Genomic DNA, 19,216 nt, shown 5'->3' on the forward strand with positions numbered 1-19,216 from the left:
CAGAAACACAGATTTGCCTGTAGCCAAAAGCTGAACGAGGTTCCGCGAGAATGGCACCATAACATATAATGGGTCTCTGAATATATGCTAAGTGCGCCTCAGCGCGGATCAGCAAGCACTACGACACTATAAACACAGCCTTAGTTTTCAAAACCAGTAGCAACAGATGCCTTGCTGTTGGGGAATACCATAACCAGCTTTGTAGCTGATAAAGCATGAGTGTGGCTCACTACTGGCAGCTTACATGCGTCTCTGATAGCACCATATCCTCGGGAGCCGCTCCTGCATTGCACGCATCCGCAGGTTGCTAAGAACGCTGATAGCAGGAGAATGCCGGCTGTGATTGGAGGATGCGGCTTGGGCGGAGTTTTGACGAGGTGCTGCAAGCCGGGCCTCCCCTTCCTTCAGCACTGCCCCCCTCCCTTCTCTCCTCCAGTAATGCCGGGCCCTCCCCTTCCATAGGCTCCGCCCCTCTGTCCCTCCCTTTAGGCTCCGCGGGCCTGCTGGTCTCTCCTCTGCAATGGCTACCTACTGCACCGACACACTTTATTCGAGCAAATACCCGGTATGTACCTGGCAGATACCTGGAATGCGCCGCTCCTCACCTCTGACAAGCCCCGTTGCATTTGCCTTCCCAGCCTGGGTTCATGCCTGGCTGACGGGCGGCTGATCTGTTAAATGATAATGATTAGGATTTAATAGGCTGCAATGCTTCGCGTGTCTACCAGATGGCATAAATTCATGAATTGTAATGCAGTATATATATATGTACTGTGCAGTATTGCAGCCAACGGGAATAAAATGCTTCAATCCCTGCCGGAAAATAACTCAATGCACTCGGGCAGAAAACAGTCACAAACCTCAATACACCCGGGTATACCCGAATTCGTGGGACTAGCCGAGCTCGAATAAAGTGTGTCGCCAGTGTATGCTGCTCCAGCAGCCCATCCACGGGCCCCAGGTAACCCACATGCCCCCTTATGCCCCCCTCCCAAGCACCTTACCCACCCCAAGGGGGGAGAGGCCTTATTTTTGTGTGTGTTTGCTGAGGTGGGCTTATTGTGTGTGTGTGTCACTGTGAGTGTGTGTGTCATTGTGAGTGTGTGTGTCACTGTGTGGGTGTGGGTGTCACTGTCTGTGTGTGTCACTGTCTGTGTGTGTCACTGTCTGTGTGTGTCACTGTGTGTGTCACTGTGTGTGTGTGTGTCACTGTCTGTGTGTGTGTGTGTGTGTGTGTGTGTCACTGTGTGTGTGTGTCACTGTGTGTGTGTGTGTGTGTGTGTGTGTGTGTGTCACTGTCTGTGTCACTGTCTGTGTACAGTATGTGTGTCACTGTCTGTGTATGTATGCCACTGTCTGTGTGTGTGTGTCACTGTGTGTGTGTGTGTGTGTGTGTGTGTGTGTGTGTGTGTGTGTGTGTGTCACTGTCACTGTGTGTGTCACTGTTACTGTGTGTGTCACAGTCTGTGCGTGTGTGTGTGTCACTGTCACTGTGTGTGTGTGTGTGTCACTGTCACTGTGTGTGTGTCACTGTATGTGTGTGTGTGTCACTGTGTGTGTCTGTCACTGTGTGTGTCTGTCACTGTGTGTGTGTCTGTCACTGTCACTGTGTGAGTGTGTCACTGTGTGTGTGTGTGTCTCACTGTCACTTTGTGTGTGTGTATCACTGTCACTGTGTGTGTGTGTCACTGTCTGTGTCTGTGTGTCACCGTCACTGTGTGTCACTGTGTGTGTGTGTGTGTGTCACTGTGTGTGTGTGTCACTGTCTTGTGTGTGTGTGTGTGTGTGTGTCACTGTCTCTGTGTGTGTGTGTCACTGTGTGTGTGTGTGTCACTGTCACTGTGTGTGTGTGTCACTGTGTGTGTGTGTGTGTGTGTGTGTGTGTGTGTGTGTGTGTGTGTGTGTGTGTGTGTGTGTGTGTAACTGTGTGCGTGTGTGTGTCACTGTCTATGTGTCTGTGTGTGGCTGTGTCCTCCCCTCCAAATTCCATCAACATGGCTGCGCGACGTCACTTAATGCACATTGCTATAACAAAGAGACACTCCATGACGTCACGCGGCATCAAGTTGATATGACAATGGGACGTATTATGTCGCCGAGGCATCATGTGATGCCACATTGCCATGGCAACATGTCACCGCCTGACGTCAGTGTCTCGTTGTCATGGCAACGGGGGCCGTCACTAGATGTAATTTGTTTTATAAATAATTTTTTTAATGTGTCCCGGTTTTTCATTTTGAAAATCTGGTCACCCTATTCAGAGGTGCTAAAAGTGCTAAGAGTCCATATAGAAAAAAATATATAAAAATATTAAATAAAACAAATAATAAAAATAACAAATAGAGTTTTATCTCAGCCATGCTCTTTCCCAAAGCAAAGAATATTAACAACCAGCCATTCACATAACGGGCAGGGAACAGTTTGATAATGGATTAAGAGGGAATTTTACATATTATTAACAGCCATACCTTGATGAGAAAGCGTAGCCTGCATGGGGTCTGATGATTAGGTAAATCGCCACTATGCCCGAGAAAGCAACTTTGGCTTTTGAATCGCAGGAGGCAAAGAACATTTCCGCTTCATGCAACCCAGGCAAAAATGAGTAACGGGAACAGTCAAGAAACAAATTAAGGATAATTCATGGACATTGTGTTTTCTGGTTAACTGTAAAACGAAACTGCTTGTAGCCAACACGTAATCCAAAATAATCAAGTAGAGAGATTTTGCAATGCATTTATCATCTCTGAGGCAGATTTATAACCTGGTTGTTAATAGCTTAATTTCATAACATGCTGAAACAGAAGCTCGGGGGAGAGTTTAAGGGCCGACTGGTTGGTAAATCTTAGGCCCGAACGCAAAGAGAGGGAGAAAAGATATTCTGTAGGGAGAAGAGAGATGACAGGCAAGAAACGCACATAAACTAGAGCAATTAAAGCTCCATCCCCACTTAGCAACGTATATTGGATTTGCAATAAAGTAAAGAAAATATTTAATTCCTGGGCCTGGCATTTTTTATGGTTCTTTCATAGTCCAATTGGTATGTTTAATAACTTTTCAAATTTAGGCCCCAAAGCATAAAAAGAGCACAATAATCTACAGTATTTCACAGGAAATATGATACGTATGCTTCAGGGCTCCTGAAGGAGACATGCTTAGATGAGGCAAGAATGCTGCAGTGATTTCCAAGTTGCAGTTATTTGTTCTTTAGGCATTTCTTTGAAATTCACAATGGCTGACTCAGAGACATTCAGGCCCATTTTCATTAAGCAGTGTTATTCCATAACACACCTTTCGGCCTAGTCAGCTGAATGGGCCATATGGTTTAGTTCGGCGACAGGCCATGTCTTGTGAAATAGCACACTATTTTAGGAAATATATCCCTTAATGTTTGATCTCTATAAGTGATTAAGATACCTATTTGGAAGAAACATCCAAAGTATGTTTGAACTACAATGCTAAAAAAAAACCTACATTCATGCAGTATGCCACTTTGAATGTGGGTTAAGAAAAAAGGTTTCATTTTGAAAAGTGGAGGTGCATGTAGTTGAAATATTGGTTTTCAATACACAACTTGCAGGTTCATTTCCTGTCTAGGCCATTTGCACTCTGTGTGCTCATAATCAAATCCCTCCCTCAGGATGTCCTTGAAAACAAGATGTTTATGTCAATGTATATTTCCTGGTAAAACATCTCAATACAAAAAAATGTATCGTGCATTGTCCTAGTTTGCACAATCCTATATAAACCCATTCATTTTCAAGCAAAGGTGCCCAATAGTCCTTGCATCGCAGACGTTTTAAGAGCAGGCACATGTGTGTTTGTTTAACTTGTTTAGCTCAAAAACCACCAAACCAAATTTGTTCCAATTCAGGGGGTGGGGGAAAGAGTCAGATCTTGTTGACAACAGACATGCCAAAATCCTTCCGAAATCAGCATAACAATAAAGCACTAGCAACAATATCTTCAACCAAAACAAAAAATATACATGTATGATGTATTTAATATTTTGAGATGTTCCATTTGTTTCCTGTTTTTAATACAATAATTATGAATTTCTCAGGGTTGCTGCCATTATTGCCTTATCTTTGCAATCAATGTCACTTACTTTTCCTCTGCTACATGCTACATACAAGAAAAGGGTGAAACTGTCAAGATACGATCTGCAGATTTTCGCCCAAATGAGATGCACACACGGAAATCTGAAGACAGATTGGGTGATACAGCCTAATCTGCAATCGGATGAGGGAGGTGGGGAGAGGGAGCAAGGAATGGGGAGTGGTTGGGGAGAGAGCAATTCCCTCAAACTTTTGAGCTCTACTGCTCACATCTGTAGCTAACCCGGCTATTTGCCTATCTCTCAGGTATCTTTTTGTGCACATTGAACTGACTCCCTAGACATCAAAATTAGAGTGTTAGCTCTTTAGGGTGGGTGACGCATTGCACTTGCAAAATTATATGTACAGCGCTGCAAATACTGGCAGAGGAATATCAGAAAAATGATGATTAATAAGTTCACATAGTACATTTTCAGGCATCAGCCTTTGCCCTTTAGTGCTTACAATCTAGTTTTGGGATGTATGAAATAAACATCAGCAGGTTTGTGACATTGGCAATTGGCATCGTTCGCAAATCCATTCCATTCTTGTTGTACGGGTGCTCTCATGTCGTCATCACCGACAGCTGCTTCAGGGAGATAATTAGCAAACGTTCCGCTGCTACAAGCACGGACTCTTAATGAACTTCTGGTTATCTGCTGGGGAACCTTGTTCTGTAGTTTTCTGCAGCTGCAATGGTCAATAGAAATTAGAACATCAGACGCCCAACATTCTGTCCGTTACAACCATCTCATCATTGGCTAAAGATGTATGCCTTTCTTCATAATCTTCCCAGAGAAATACCTGGAACATATTGAATTCTTTATGTGACACTAGCATAGCCCTCTCCCTGTCAGAGTAATCTTAACACTTCACTGATTGAGGGTGCAGTATAGGAGGACACAGCAATGCATGCAGGTCCCTCAAGAAGTGAAGGTATTAAATAAAAGTGTGGCCTTTAAAACATATATCTTGTTTAGCACCTGTCCAGTCACCGGAAAATGAATTGACATCCATCATGTGTAATAGATGGCAGCAACCATGCGTATTAACTTGTTAAACTCACGGGAAGAAAGGACTGATTTTTTCCTCTAAGGCTAATAGCACACATTTTTCATAATGATTAAAAAATACAAACGGCATAAAAAAATAAACAACCTTTGGCTTTCCTTCCTTGGCTGCTTTTGTATGAATGAGGGTGCACTTTACAGATAAAGGCTCATATTTCCTACGGGGCTATTCCATATATTGCCCTCCTGTGCCAGAAAAGTCACTTTATAGCACATGCAAGTGTAAGGTGTCTTACTGAATAACACGTCTTAGTAAATATGGCCCATAATCCTTCTAAACAATGTTTGGGAAAAATATAGGAACACTTAATTAAACTGAAGCATTCTTAGGCCTCGGGCATGGTCAGCGCTTATGCGCTGACCCGTGCTGAGGCGCGCTGCTGCTCGGCAGTGAGCCCCTGCAGCCGCAATGAGAGCGGCTTTAGCAGGGGCTCGCTTACGCTTCCGCAAGTGTGCGGAAGCATAAGTCTTAGCAAAATTTAAAATGTTCGCGCTGTAGGGAGCGCAGGGCCGTTCACGTGAGCGGTTCGCCCAATGAGGGCGAACCAGCTCCGTGACGTCACTGGCCCGCCCCCCGACACGCCCACGGACAACGCGCTAACCAAGGCCAGGGAAAGCACCCGCTTTCCCTCAGCCTCAGCGCGCCTCCGCACGGGCTGAGGCACCATGGACTCGGCCTTACAAGTACAATCGTCTGTCTTTGAAATTAAAATAATGAAATAAGAATGAGAAAATAGCCACAGTATTTGCTAAGAAGGAATTTAATCCAGGAAATGGTTTGTAAATGCTTAGGGCTAAGTGGAACGAGAAGTGTGGGAAACCCACCATATAACCATCACTAAGGACGGGTGAGGAAGAGACGCAGCGGGAACCCCAGAGGATTCTATGGGTGCGACACAGCTCACAAAACGACGCTAGTCATGGCTAGTCACGCAATTGTGCGGTGTTCAGACAATCACAGCTGTCCAGGAACTATAATAGATCGTGTGCTGGAGACCGCTTACATGCGGATGATGTCCCTGATAGGGAAGCACTGAGATACATACAGATACATAAAGTGATACTGTACATACGTGATGTCATGCAAAATAGAAACTCAATCACAATAAAACATGGATTTTGTAAACCAAATAATCCGTAAATATACAAGAACCCATAATAAGGCACAATCATATAGGAACGATTAGTTAAAGCATCTTTTTCCACAGGGAGTGACCTGAACAGGGATTTGTTGGAGACAATTTCAATTGTATTCTTTATATGACGATCTCCACTAGGACCTAGTCACCAGTGAGAGCATTTTTCCAGGAGAAAGGGAAGTACCAGCAGCATTTGACTTGTGAGAAAGCGGCCCCCCTAGCCATAGGCGGGGGGGCTTCATGACCGGGGGGGGTCCGGCCTTCCCCTCGCTGGCCCGCCCCCACACCTCCCTCCCCAGGACAGGGGAGGAGTTCCAGGAAGGCCTACTTAAGGCCAGGCTGGCGGGCAGCACATCCTCTTTGGCTGCCCGCCAGACGATTTGGACGTCCCGCTCCTCCCTGCAGTTTAAACTAAGGTAAGGCCCCGAAAGGGGGGTCAATCCTGGGCACTCCCCCCTCCTGTATAGCCGCGATTTTTGAATCGGCGGCGAGGGGGGAGGCGGGATGCAGGGAGGAGAGGGACCCCGTAGGGTAGCGGCCCGTCCCCATCCTCCATCTGCGGCGCGCAGCATGCAGCTGGGGGGGTCGGACTTAAGCCTGTGCCGCGGCGGCTGCAGGCGGGGAGGGGTTGGTCTCGGGGGACAGAGGGGGTCTGGCGGGCAGTAGGGGCCTGACGGGTTTTTCCCCGCTTCTCCTGGGGGGGGGAGGGGGCTACCTGCTCCCGCAGCGTTGTGCGGGCGGGTGCCTCCTCCATCCGCATAGCCCCGCGGCGGCTGCCATGGGTAGGGGCACCCGGCGGGGAGAGGCAGAGGGATGTTGGTTGCGGGGAGAGGGGGTTCCGGCCGAGGCATGCGGCCCGCGTGTGTCCCATGCGGGCGGCTGCTCGCGGCCCGTTCGGGGGCTGGGGCGCAGTCCCACGTGGTGGAAGGTAGCGCGGGCAGAGGCCCCTCCTACCCCTCCCCCCCCCCCCTTTTCGTTTAGTGGTCTCGGGGCACGGGGGTTGGGGTGGACCGGTCAGCCATGCGGCTGGAGAGGCGGCTGCTCCCGCGCCCCCCCCTTCCCCCACACTTGTGGGGTCGTTAAAATGTATGCGTGAGGTGGGCTGTACAGGGGGGGCCGGCCGGGAAAAATCTATAATAAATAAATAACGTTGTATGGGTATGTATATGTGCGTGGGTATATATGTGGATGTACGTACAGGTATTTATGGGTGTTATGTGCAGGTATGTGGGTGTGTATGTACATGTGTATATGGGTATGCACGTATACGTAAGTGGAGATATACGCATGTATAGGCTAGTGCAGCCGCTCTTAGTGGTTGCGGCCCTAGGCCGGGGGTAAGCGCAAAGAGGGGGCGGCCAAGGTTGGCGCTTCACGGTCTGCCCCCGCAGTTAGTTTCGGCGGGGTGACACACGCTGATGCGCTCGGGGCGATTATGTGCAGGTATGTGTGTGCGGGTATATATATGTGTATACGGGTACGTATATATGTGTACATGGGTACAGGTAAATCGGTGTACGTGTATGTAGGCATGTATACTATAAGCTATATAAATATACTGTAGTTCGGCGGGGGGGGACACGCTGAGGCGCTGGGAGCGATGGCAAGTGGATGCTTGACTGCTCCCAGCGCCGCTTCCTTCTGGTATCCCGTGCGGGGGTAGCAGTTGCCCGCCCGTGCGGGGTGGGGGTATGGCGAAGTTGGGACAGAAAGGTTGGCATAAGATTTGCATAGGAGGGAGCGCGGTCTGACTGGCGACGTGTCCCCCCCACTTATGGTCTCAGACGGTGCAGAGAATTATATAATGTCAATAGAGCTCTTTATCTAGGGACATTATAGACTATATAGATATATTGTGGTAATTATTAGATGATAAATACTTGTTAATGGGAATCGCAATGTGTAGCATTTATGCTTGGTTACTTTATCTGAATTCCCCAATTAATTCATGGATGGGCGCATGGGGAGGCGTGCGTGCGGAGGCGCATGTGTGGGGGATAGGTGTGTGGGCACAGGTAGTTGGATATATGGATATACGTGTAGGCACATCAGAAGTATGTATGTAGGCACATGTGGATGTTTATATGTGTAGGGGCACACGTAAAAGTGTGCGGGTGTATAGGGGCACACGTAGATGTGCGCTTGCGTGTGTGGGCACACGTAGATGCGTGCGGGTATGTATGGCCACACGTAGAGGTGCGCGAGTGCGTATGGGCACACGTAGGCAGGTGCACGTGGATGCACGCGTGTGTAGGGGCACACGTGGATGCGCGCGTGTGTATGGGCACACGTAAATGCGCGCGAGTGTATGGGCACTCGTAGATGTCAGTAGAGCTCTTTATCTAGTGACATTATAAACTATATAAATATACTGTAGTAATTATTAGATGATAAATACCACACGTAAATGCGCGCGTGGGTATAGGGGTGCATGTGAATGCGCGCGTGTATGTGGACATGCGTAAATGCGCGCGTGTATGTGGACATGCGTAAATGCGCGTGTGTATGGACACGCGTAAATGCGCGCGTGTGTATGGGCACACGTAAATGCGCGCGTGTGTATGGACACGCGTAGATGCGCGCGTGTATATGGACACGCGTAGATGCGCGCGTGTATATGGACACGCGTAGATGCGCGCGTGTATATGGACACGCGTAAATGCGCGCGTGTGTATATGGGCACACGTAGATGCGCGCGCGTGTGTATATGGGCACACGTAGATGCGCGCGCATGTGTATATGGGCACACGTAGATGTGCGCGCGTGTGTATGTGGGCACACGTAGATGCGCGCGAGTATATGGGAACACGTAGATGCGCGCGAGTATATGGGAACACGTAGATGCGCGCGTGTATATGGGTTCACGGAAATGCGCGCGTGTATATGGGCTCACGGAAATGCGCCCATGTGTATATGGGCACACGGAAATGCGCGCGTGTGTATATGGGCACACGGAAATGCGCGCGCGTGTGTATACGGGCACACGCAGGGCGCGCACGTGCGTGGGTAGAGGGGCACACGCAGGTGCGCGCGGGTTTATATGGGTGCGCGTGGATGTATATGGGTGCGCGCGCGTGTGTATGGGCACGCGGAAATGCGCGCGCGTGTGTGTATATGGGCACACGGAAATGCGCGCGGGTGTATATGGGCACACGGAAATGCGCGCGGGTGCGTACGGTTTGCTGTGCGGGGAGAGGGGCTGGCGGAGGCAAGCGGTCACAGCGCGTGAGGCCCTGGGTTGCTAATCCTGGGGCAGGCAATAGTCGCGACCCGTGCAAGCAGGGACGGGTAGGGACGGGCCGGTGCCCCGTCGCGCAAAAAATTTTGGACAGGCATACGGGAAGCGGGCTGCATGGCATCAATGGCAGAGCAGTTACGCCTTCTTCAAGTCGAGGCGGAAAACCATGACGAGGCATGGTTGGATCGGTGGTTGCATGCGTTGTTCTCTGCGATATACGTGTAGGCACATCAGAAGTATGTATGTAGGCACATGTGGATGTTTATATGTGTAGGGGCACACGTAGAAGTGTGCGGGTGTATAGGGGCACACGTAGATGTGCGCTTGCGTGCGTGGGCACACGTAGATGCGTGCGGGTATGTATGGCCACACGTAGATGTGCGCGAGTGCGTATGGGCGCACGTGTGTATGAGCACGCGTGGATGCGCGCGTGTGTATGAGCACACGTGGATGCGCGCGTGTGTATGAGCGCGCGTGTGTATGGGCACACGTAGATGTCAGTAGAGCTCTTTATCTAGTGACATTATAAACTATATAAATATACTGTAGTAATTATTAGATGATAAATACCACGCGTAAATGCGCGCGTGGGTATAGGGGTGCACGTAAATGCGCGCATGGGTATAGGGGTGCACGTAAATGCGCGCGTGTATATGGGCATACGTAGATGCGCGCGTGTATATGGACATGCGTAAATGCGCGCGTGTATATGGACACGCGTAAATGCACGCGTGTATATGGACACGTAGAGGCGCGCGTGTGTATATGGGCACACGTAGATGCGCGCGTGTGTATATGGGCACACGTAGATGCGCGCGTGTGTATATGGGCACACGTAGATGCGCGCGTGTGTATATGGGCACACGTAGATGCGCGCGTGTGTATACGGGCACACGTAGATGTGCGCGTGTATATGGGAACACGGAAATGCGCGCGTGTATATGGGCTCACGGAAATGCGCGCGTGTGTATGGGCTCACGGAAATGCGCGCGTGTGTATATGGGCTCACGGAAATGCGCGCGTGTGTATATGGGCACACGGGAATGCGCGCGTGTGTATATGGGCACACGGGAATGCGCGCGTGTGTATATGGGCACATGGAAATGCGCGCGTGTGTATATGGGCACACGGAAATGCGCGCGTGTGTATATGGGCACACGGAAATGCGCGTGTGTGTATATGGGCACACGGAAATGCGCGCGTCTGTGTATACGGGCACACGCAGGGTGCGTGTGTAGCGGGGCACACGCAGGTGCGCGCGGGTTTATATGGGTGCGCGTGGATGTTTATGGGTGCGCGCGGGTGTGTATGGGCTCACGGAAATGCGCGCGTGTGTATATGGGCACACGGAAATGCGCGCGCGCGCGTGTGTATATGGGCACACGGAAATGCGCGCGGGTGTATATGGGCACACGGAAATGCACGCGGGTGCGTACGGTTTGCTGTGCGGGGAGAGGGGCTGGCGAAGGCACGCGGTCACAGCGCGTGAGGCCCTGGGTTGCTAATCCTGGGGCAGGCAATAGTCACGACCCGTGCAAGCAGGGCCGGGTAGGGACGGGCCGGTGCCCCGTCGCGCGAAAATTTTGGACAGGCATACGGGAAGCGGGCTGCATGGCAGCAATGGCAGAGCAGTTACGCCTTCTTCAAGTCGAGGCGGAAAACCATGACGAGGCATGGTTGGATCGGTGGCTGCAGGCGTTCTCTGTGAAACCAGCACGTGGCACTAAGGCTGCTCCCCGCGGGAAGGGGAAGCAGAGGGCGCTGCAGCACAACGCGTCAGGCGACAGTCCTCAGGCAGCATTGCGCGCTAGACAGGCGGCATGTAGAGAAGCCGCGCTCCACAGGAAGGGAGCGCGGAGGGTGCTGCAGTGCAAGGCGGCAGGCGAAGTTCAGCAACCGCACGCAGGGCGGCAGCCCTCGGTCACGGTACCGTGAGGCAGGGCGTCAAAGCGGAGGGCGCTGCAGCACAACGCAACAGGCGACAGTCGACAGCCCTCAGGCAGCATTGCGCGCTAGACAGGCGGCAGGCAGAGAAGCCGCGCTCCACAGGAAGGGAGCGCGGAGGGTGCTGCAGTGCAAGGCGGCAGGCGAAGTTCAGCAACCGCACGCAGGGCGGCAGCCCTCGGTCACGGTACCGCGAGGCAGGGCGTCACAGCGGCCTGGTCGGGCCTCAGCGAAGGTGGGGAGGACTTCGACCGCTGGGACGCAGGACACGGCGGATCGGCGCGCAGGTCGGCCCGCCAAGGAGGGGCGGCGACTTCCAGCCACCGTGACGCAGAACAGGGCGTCACGGCACGCCACACGGCCGCCCGTTGCTGACGCGGGCGGTGTCACTGTCAGGATTTCGCCTGCAGAGTCGGCAGGGCCAAGGAGACAAAGACGGCCAACCGCAACCGCGGTTGGTGCCAATGTGTTTCAGAGAGCAGAGAACCCAGCAGGGTTCGACTACGTGGAGCCGGCATCGGGTGAAGGGCGAACCAAGTCGCAGCCCAGGTCTCTTCCTCACGGGAAGCCACAGATGGCCACGGCCGGGGTCACTGGCACCGCGAATCCCATTCCAGTACCAACAGCCATCAGCCGGACCCCGGTGTCTTTCAATTCTTCAGCCACGGCCGGGGTCAGGGGCGCGGTAGCCGACCCACCCGGCAGCATCACGCACTGCACAGATGGTGGAACAGCCCCGGCAGGCGGTTGATGGAGACACGCCGTGGAAGGTACGGCATATGGCGTATCGGGTAATGGTAAGGAGTCGCGTTTAGGGCGGTATCGAGGAGATGCGTCAAGGCTTGCAGTGGGCGACACAGAGCGAGCAAGGGAAGAGGCGTGGCCCAGTCCACTGCCAGGGTCGATTCCCTAGGGGTCACTGAGGGCGGGTAAGAAGCCTGCAGCAGTAAAAAAGGCGAAATCCCAGATAGCGCTGGGCAAAGGCGGCCTGCGGCTCCGGAGGTGGGTATGTCCGGGACCGGGTGAGGGATAGTGCAGCGAAAAAAGCGATTCTCAGGGCATCTTTAAAAAGCATGGCAAGTTGAGTAACTACTGCCCCAGGCGCGATTGGCAGCCCCAGGTGGAATGGAGAGGGCAGGCTGGGCCGGTAGAGGAGCATCGGTCCCGCTGCTAGGCATGCCAGGCGGGGTAGACTTATTTGAGTTTCCGGGAGGGCTTCGAGAGGGTCTGGAGGGTTGGCGGTACGGGCCTAGTTTAAGGGGGGTTAAATAGACCCGTCGGTGGCGGCTCTTGGGGGGTGGGTGCTTGTTCTTGCCAGACTGGGAGCTGGGCCGTTTGAGCCCGGGGGGAGTACGAGTGGGCAAGGTCAGTTATCCATGACCTCGAGAGCCCGCTCGCGTAGGGGACACGAGGTCAGCGGTTCGAGGGCCGGCTGACCGTCCCCTCCCCCTCCTGTCAAAGGAGCACACTCTGGCAGGGAGTGCATTTACCCCATTAGGTTTTCTGTATAAATAAATAGCCGCGGCCATTTTACCTCCAGCTCCCGTTTCCTGTCTTTATTTGTACGTTGCATGTGGGTACAAGGCGGGGGGAGAGGGGAACCGCCTGGAACCTCCCTGGTCAAGGGCGTGAAGACGGAGTACATCCCCTGAAATGTTGCTCTCCTTTTTTTGTTTTTTCCCCTTTTGCTCCCGATTTATTGAACATTATTGTTCTTGTTCATTTCATTCCATTCCAGTGGGTCCCCTATTCACCCACATAGTGGATAACTATTCTTGTGACATTATTCATCTTTCTGTATATACTATATAGTGATTGTCAGTATACCTATGTGCAGTGGTTGACAAATCACCAAAAAATCTACTCGCCACACAAAAAAATCTACTCGCCACCTAGTACCAAACGTGTGCTGCTTGGGCCAATATTTACTCGCCCGGGGGTTAAATCCACTCGCCCGGGGCGAGCAAATGTATAGGTTTGTCGAACACTGCCTATGTGGGATGTGACATTGCACATGTTTCTGTGTGTCTCTTACATAATTTTTTCAACTTGGTAAATATTTTGTTCATCAGACTCTAGTCTCTGTGACTTGTTTTACCTATTTAATTGAGTAGTGGGAACCTCTTTCCTTTGTAAGGATTATTTAAAGATGGGAAAAAAACAGATGAGAGGTTAAAGTATTGGACCAACCCAACTCAAGTGGGACCATATTAAATGGTCCATACCTAAGGAGAAGGGAGGTGACTAGAATTTCCATTCTCAGAAGTAGTTGAATAACAAAAAGCTATGGACTTATTTAAGCGCAAAGAGAAAGGAGAATACATTGGTACAAACATGTTTTCTACTTTTTAAATAAAAAAGGAGGAAGGGGGACAATAAAAAAAAAAGGAAAGAAAGTAAGCACAAAAGAATACACATTTAGGGGGGGGTGGGGGTGTTAAGAAATAGCTTGGTTTAGTATGATCAAAAGAGAGAATCTGCCATCCAAGAAAAGGCACAGTTCTAAATTGCCTTTAAGACCTTTATTGGTTATAGTCACCAAATTTTATGTGCAGCATACTTCATGCTGTAAGAAAAGTTTTTCTTTTTATCTCCTCTAAGGGGTATAGGCACATGCTCATTTCCCATAAAGGGAGGAGGATTTTTTTTACAGAGATGAAACAATATGTGTTTGTCTTTACCTTTGTTAATTGTACTTTTATGTTCACTAAAGTGTTTGTTTTTTTCACCTATAATAATTATAAACCAGAACCAAATAATCTCTATAGCAAAGCTATTTCTTTATATACTTATTCCAGTATATAAGAGGCCTTGCTTCCCATAGTTGGACACATACTGTATACAGTAGTTTGCAATATGATGGCGCCAAATTACTCCCCATTGCCATACCCTTGATTCGTAAATAGAAGTCATTTACAAAGTTAAAGTAATTGTTGGTCAGTACGATTTGTAATAATAATACCGTTAGGTCAGTTGGGAGACCAGAATATTGTGGATCCTTCACTAATTGATGTGATCTAATCATCATGAGTAATGTTAGTATAGAGACTCGTGCTACGTGAAGGTGAAAGAAAACGGCGCTAACTCTATTAGTGTACACTAATAATATACAGTGAATATTTTGACCAAATCAATTAATTGTTAAACAGTGATATTGTGTTCAAATAACGTGATAATATTATTAAAAGGTTCAAACCCCCTGCTCAAACCCAGCTGGTGGGGACTGGTTTCGCTAGTCCCACAAATCGTCACTCTCCAGTTGTAATCCAGGGGGAGCATGAAGGGAAAAGAACATAAAACAGGAAAAAACAATCTAAGTGCAGACAATAAAATTCAAGTGATATAAATTCTGCGTTCTTTCTTGGCTCATATGTGATGTCTACTTACAAGATGTAAGTCAAAATCAAGCGGTTTTGACACTCAATGGTCTCTGCTGTGCAGGTATTCCCACCAGGTGATAGGGTCTCCAGCTCTCAGCTCCGCAGCAAAGTGTATGTAAAAGAAATACAGACCATAGTGCAGACCAGTATGATGTAAAAAAACTAGACTTTATGGGGTTTTAAAAATGAACACTTACAATAAAAACAAGTATTTCAGGCATGTACCACAATCATTGTGATCAAAGAGAGAAGATTAATTGGTTTACACTTCAGGCTCACCCGCCTCCTCCGGTGTGACTTGGTGTGGACCACCACTCTCAGGGACTTTGTACCTCCAGCGGTGGGCGCATTGATCCAGGTCTCTCTCCCCTCGTGGGTTCCCTCTTCTGTGGGTCGATCACCTTCCCATAGCAGCTGCCCGCAGGTACTGTGGAGTTCTTCACTGGGATACAGCCTCTCTGATGGATGTTTCAGCTTCACTTTTACAACGATGCGTCACTTCCGCTCCGTCCCGATACGTCACTTCCGGTCGCGGTTCTGTGAGTATCTGTCAGTAAATTTCTCCTCTCTTCTCTCTCCTCTCTGGGCGGCTACCACTCTACGCGTTTCGCCAAAAAAGGGTGTGTGGCTTCCTCAGGAGTGTCCACGGCCGGGGTCACTGGCACCGCGAATTTTATTGTCTGCACTTAGATTGTTTTTTCCTGTTTTATGTTCTTTTCCCTTCATGCTCCCCCTGGATTACAACTGGAGAGTATAGAGACTCGTGACATCTAGCACGTTTAAATAGATCTCATTTCACAACATATATTGGATTGGGAGTTGTAACTGACTGAGGATGAACATAGCAGAGATTTCAAAGTAGCAATGATCAGCTCATTATTGCAAAGCAGTTTTTAGAAAATCACAATGGTGACTATTTATAAAAAGCTGCAAAGGCTACTGGGATATTACCATGAATAAAATGGGGTTGTGATGGAATGGAGCAGTGCATAATTTTGTATAAATCTCTAGTAAAGCCACAACATGAATATGGAGTACAGTTGTGGGCACCGCACCATTAACAAAACATCATGGGACTGACAAAAGTGCAAAGAAGGGCCATCAAATTATTTATAGGGGCTGGATTGTCTCATTTGTAAGGGAATACACCATGCACATTTTTATTTTTTACATTAGAAAAGAGAAATCTATGATCTAAGCAGGTATATGATTGCTATTTACAAATATATCCAAGCTCGATACAAGGCGTTTCGTACCAAGGACAGTGTGAATGACACAAGGTCATCCCTTGAGATTAGAGGACAGACTTCATCAGCAGCAAAGAAAAATGTTCTTTATAGTAAGGGCAGTCAACATGTGGAATGTTCTACCCATGGAGACAGTGATGGCAGTAGATTTCTTTAAAATTGATTGGACATCTTCTTAGAAAGGCCATGTATACAGTGATATGCTGGACATGGTGAAACATAGACAGATACTTGATAGTATACTGTAGCAATACTATAGTACAGAGGGAGCAATCTGATTGCCATGTGCTGATTCAGGAAAGATTTATTTTCCCTTGTGAGACAAAATTGGACAATATTGAACAAAATTACATATAAATATAGATTTAGAATTTATGAAAGGTTGAACTCAATGATGTGTATCTTTTTTTTTTTTTTTAACTTAAGCTGCTCTAGGGGTTAGTCATTACACTGTGATAGTGCTGATCTGCCTCTATCACGCACAAACTCCCATTTAAGTCATTGGGAGTTTTTGTTTGGTAGCGCGTCAATTGGCACTATCACAGTTCAATAAACAACACTCTCATTGTGTACTATAGTATTGGAGTATTTCACAAATGAGCATGTTATCAGGATGAAAAAGATAGAGCAACGGCAATGGCCTATATACATCAAACTCTGTTAAAATGGCGTTAATATCGCAGCCAGGAAAAAAATACAAAATTAAGATGGGATACATCAAGATTGTGATAATAATTTACTGGGTGCGATATTTGACCTAAAGTCGCAATGTGAGAATTAACGCGACCGTTACTAATGCATTAATTACCGCTTCACGACTGCTTTTAAAATATTTCTATCAAAGGCTTCTGTAATATGTCCTATTGCAGAACACTATGATAGAATGAACATTAACCCTTTGAAGCCTGTGGTTACCAAGTATACCACCGGCACCAAAGAGGTTAATACAATAAAAAAAAATACACTACATAACCCCCTTGGCTACCCCCAAGGGCTTAACCCCTACCATCCCTCCCCCCCAGTGGCCTAACCACCCTCCATGGGGCAACTATCCCCATCCCCTTCATCCCCCTACCCCAACACCCCCAACAAAACTAACCCCCACCCACTAGACTAATGGTCAGTAGCCATGACAGCCCATGACTAGTTGACCAATTGGGCTGTTGAGGGGTTAATATTTATTGTAATGTAATATAAGTAATATTTTATCACCTATTTCATGCTGAGCCACGGATTAAGACACCTGTGCGGAAGCAGGGATATCATTAAAAACTGACCTGTTGGTGGGCTGGAGATGGCCTCTCGTGATCTTGAGCAAAAGGATCAGCCATGTTCCTAATTGTGTGGAGCTAAGATTTATAAGTTGACAGAGTGTGGGCATGTGGAGAATAATGAAAGTCTATAGTTTAACCCCTACAGAGCTGACGGGCCCTGCATTGCAAAGTTGGAAGGAGCTGCTCACTCAATGGGGTAAAAATGTTGTCAGCTGCAAGGAATTGCATAGGTTTTGAGTGAATGTTTATATTCATTTTTATATATGTACATAGTACAGGAAACTTGACAGAAATAATGTGGAAGACATAACACACAAAAAAATGATGCACAATAAGTACAGTACACCAAAAAGGAAACATTGGAAGAAAGATATCGCTGCTCCAGAGTGCTCACAATCCATGTTGATAGATTTACACAGAAACGTGCAGTGCAATTAAATGCATGAGTTAATAGGGACCTCCTTAGACCCATATGCACTAAAGGGTGCTAAGCTTAATTAAGTCTAAACTCCCATTAAATTGAATGGGAGTTAGAGCCTGCTAACATGTAGCACCATTTAGTGCATATGGGTTTCAGAGTTATTAAGGTGCGCCGGTAGTGGGACCATACTAAAAAGTACCCGGCATTTTTAAGCTGGTAGTATTAATTAATGGATGCAGCTTTGCAGCTCATTCAATATGGACTGTTAGAAATACTTGAGAACACCTAATAGCGTCCCTTGGTAATGGTTTCAGCCAAGTACATTTTGCTCCCAAATACTAATCATACAGTATATGTTACAGTGAAGGGGGAAATGTAAAGCTAAAGTTGAATTAAACCAGTTGGAGGTAAAAGAAAAGCAATAAACTGCATTTTCTGTGTTTTTTCTTTAAAGCCCTTTGTGCTTAGCGCAGAGGAATACAGTGATAACACCAGCTCTTTTATGGTTTATTAAAAGAAAGCTGTTTTTCATTATTTTGCAGTTTAATAAAGAAGTGAGTGGAGAATAAAATATTGCCTGGTTTCTTTTAGGCTCCGAGACACTTGTTATTAAATACATATTGTCAGGGGAAATTTGTCCTGAGCACAGTAGCGCCATTCTTTATGCCTTGGATTTTACCTTCACTTGCTATTACAATTATAATGGCATTGCCGGCGCCCCAAATGGGCCTTGGGAGGAAACGCATGCTGTCAAAGTGCAGTCATCCGTTGCAAGTATATTTAATAGCAATTGATATCAATTAATATCATGCCAGCCATCATTTCGATGGAAAGCAAAGCGTTTCCATCCTTCAAGTTCAGCTCTATTCAAATGCCTAGCATAGCCGTTTCCTCGCACTGCATTCATGATTGAAAGAGTAGCAGTAGCTCTGCTTTTCTTGTCAGCTTCCTTATTGGTGCTAATATGAGCTGTGTAAAGGGGGAATAGCCTATTGCTTCCAATGGGTACATTTGGTAAATATATTTGTGGGGTTTTCTTTTTAGTTGCAGTTTTGTCAGAAAGCACCACTCACTCCTACTTTTCCATCCGGATGGGCCAATCACTATGCCGCCTCATCTTTTCATGAGGGTAAATAAAATGGCTAAAACACGTTAACCATTGTGATGCCCTGTAATGTGCATGGGGTCTGGCACTCCAGGGGCCCTGTGACGCAGTGGGCTTTCTGCTCATTTTGGTGGGGAGATCGCAGAGGTCATCTGAAGGTGCTCTATGCTGCAGACGAATGGACAATAATAACTTTTCCTCTTCTGTTCCCATCATAAAGCAACAGCTACCTTAGCTGCAGATTTAAATATCCATCTCACTAAACCAGATGTTCCCTGTAGCATGGCCAAGGTGGTCTTATAAC

At 48.1% G+C, this 19,216-nt stretch overlaps 1 protein-coding gene across 2 annotated transcripts in view; it reads left to right on the forward strand.

Moving 5' to 3' along the window:
* Positions 1-19,216, forward strand: part of CRIM1 (cysteine rich transmembrane BMP regulator 1) — a 700,781-nt gene that overhangs the window by 283,363 nt on the left and 398,202 nt on the right. The gene's annotated exons all lie outside the window — the stretch shown is intronic.

The sequence above is a fragment of the Ascaphus truei genome, chromosome 4 (genome assembly GCF_040206685.1).
Source record: "Ascaphus truei isolate aAscTru1 chromosome 4, aAscTru1.hap1, whole genome shotgun sequence".
NCBI lineage: Eukaryota > Metazoa > Chordata > Amphibia > Anura > Ascaphidae > Ascaphus > Ascaphus truei.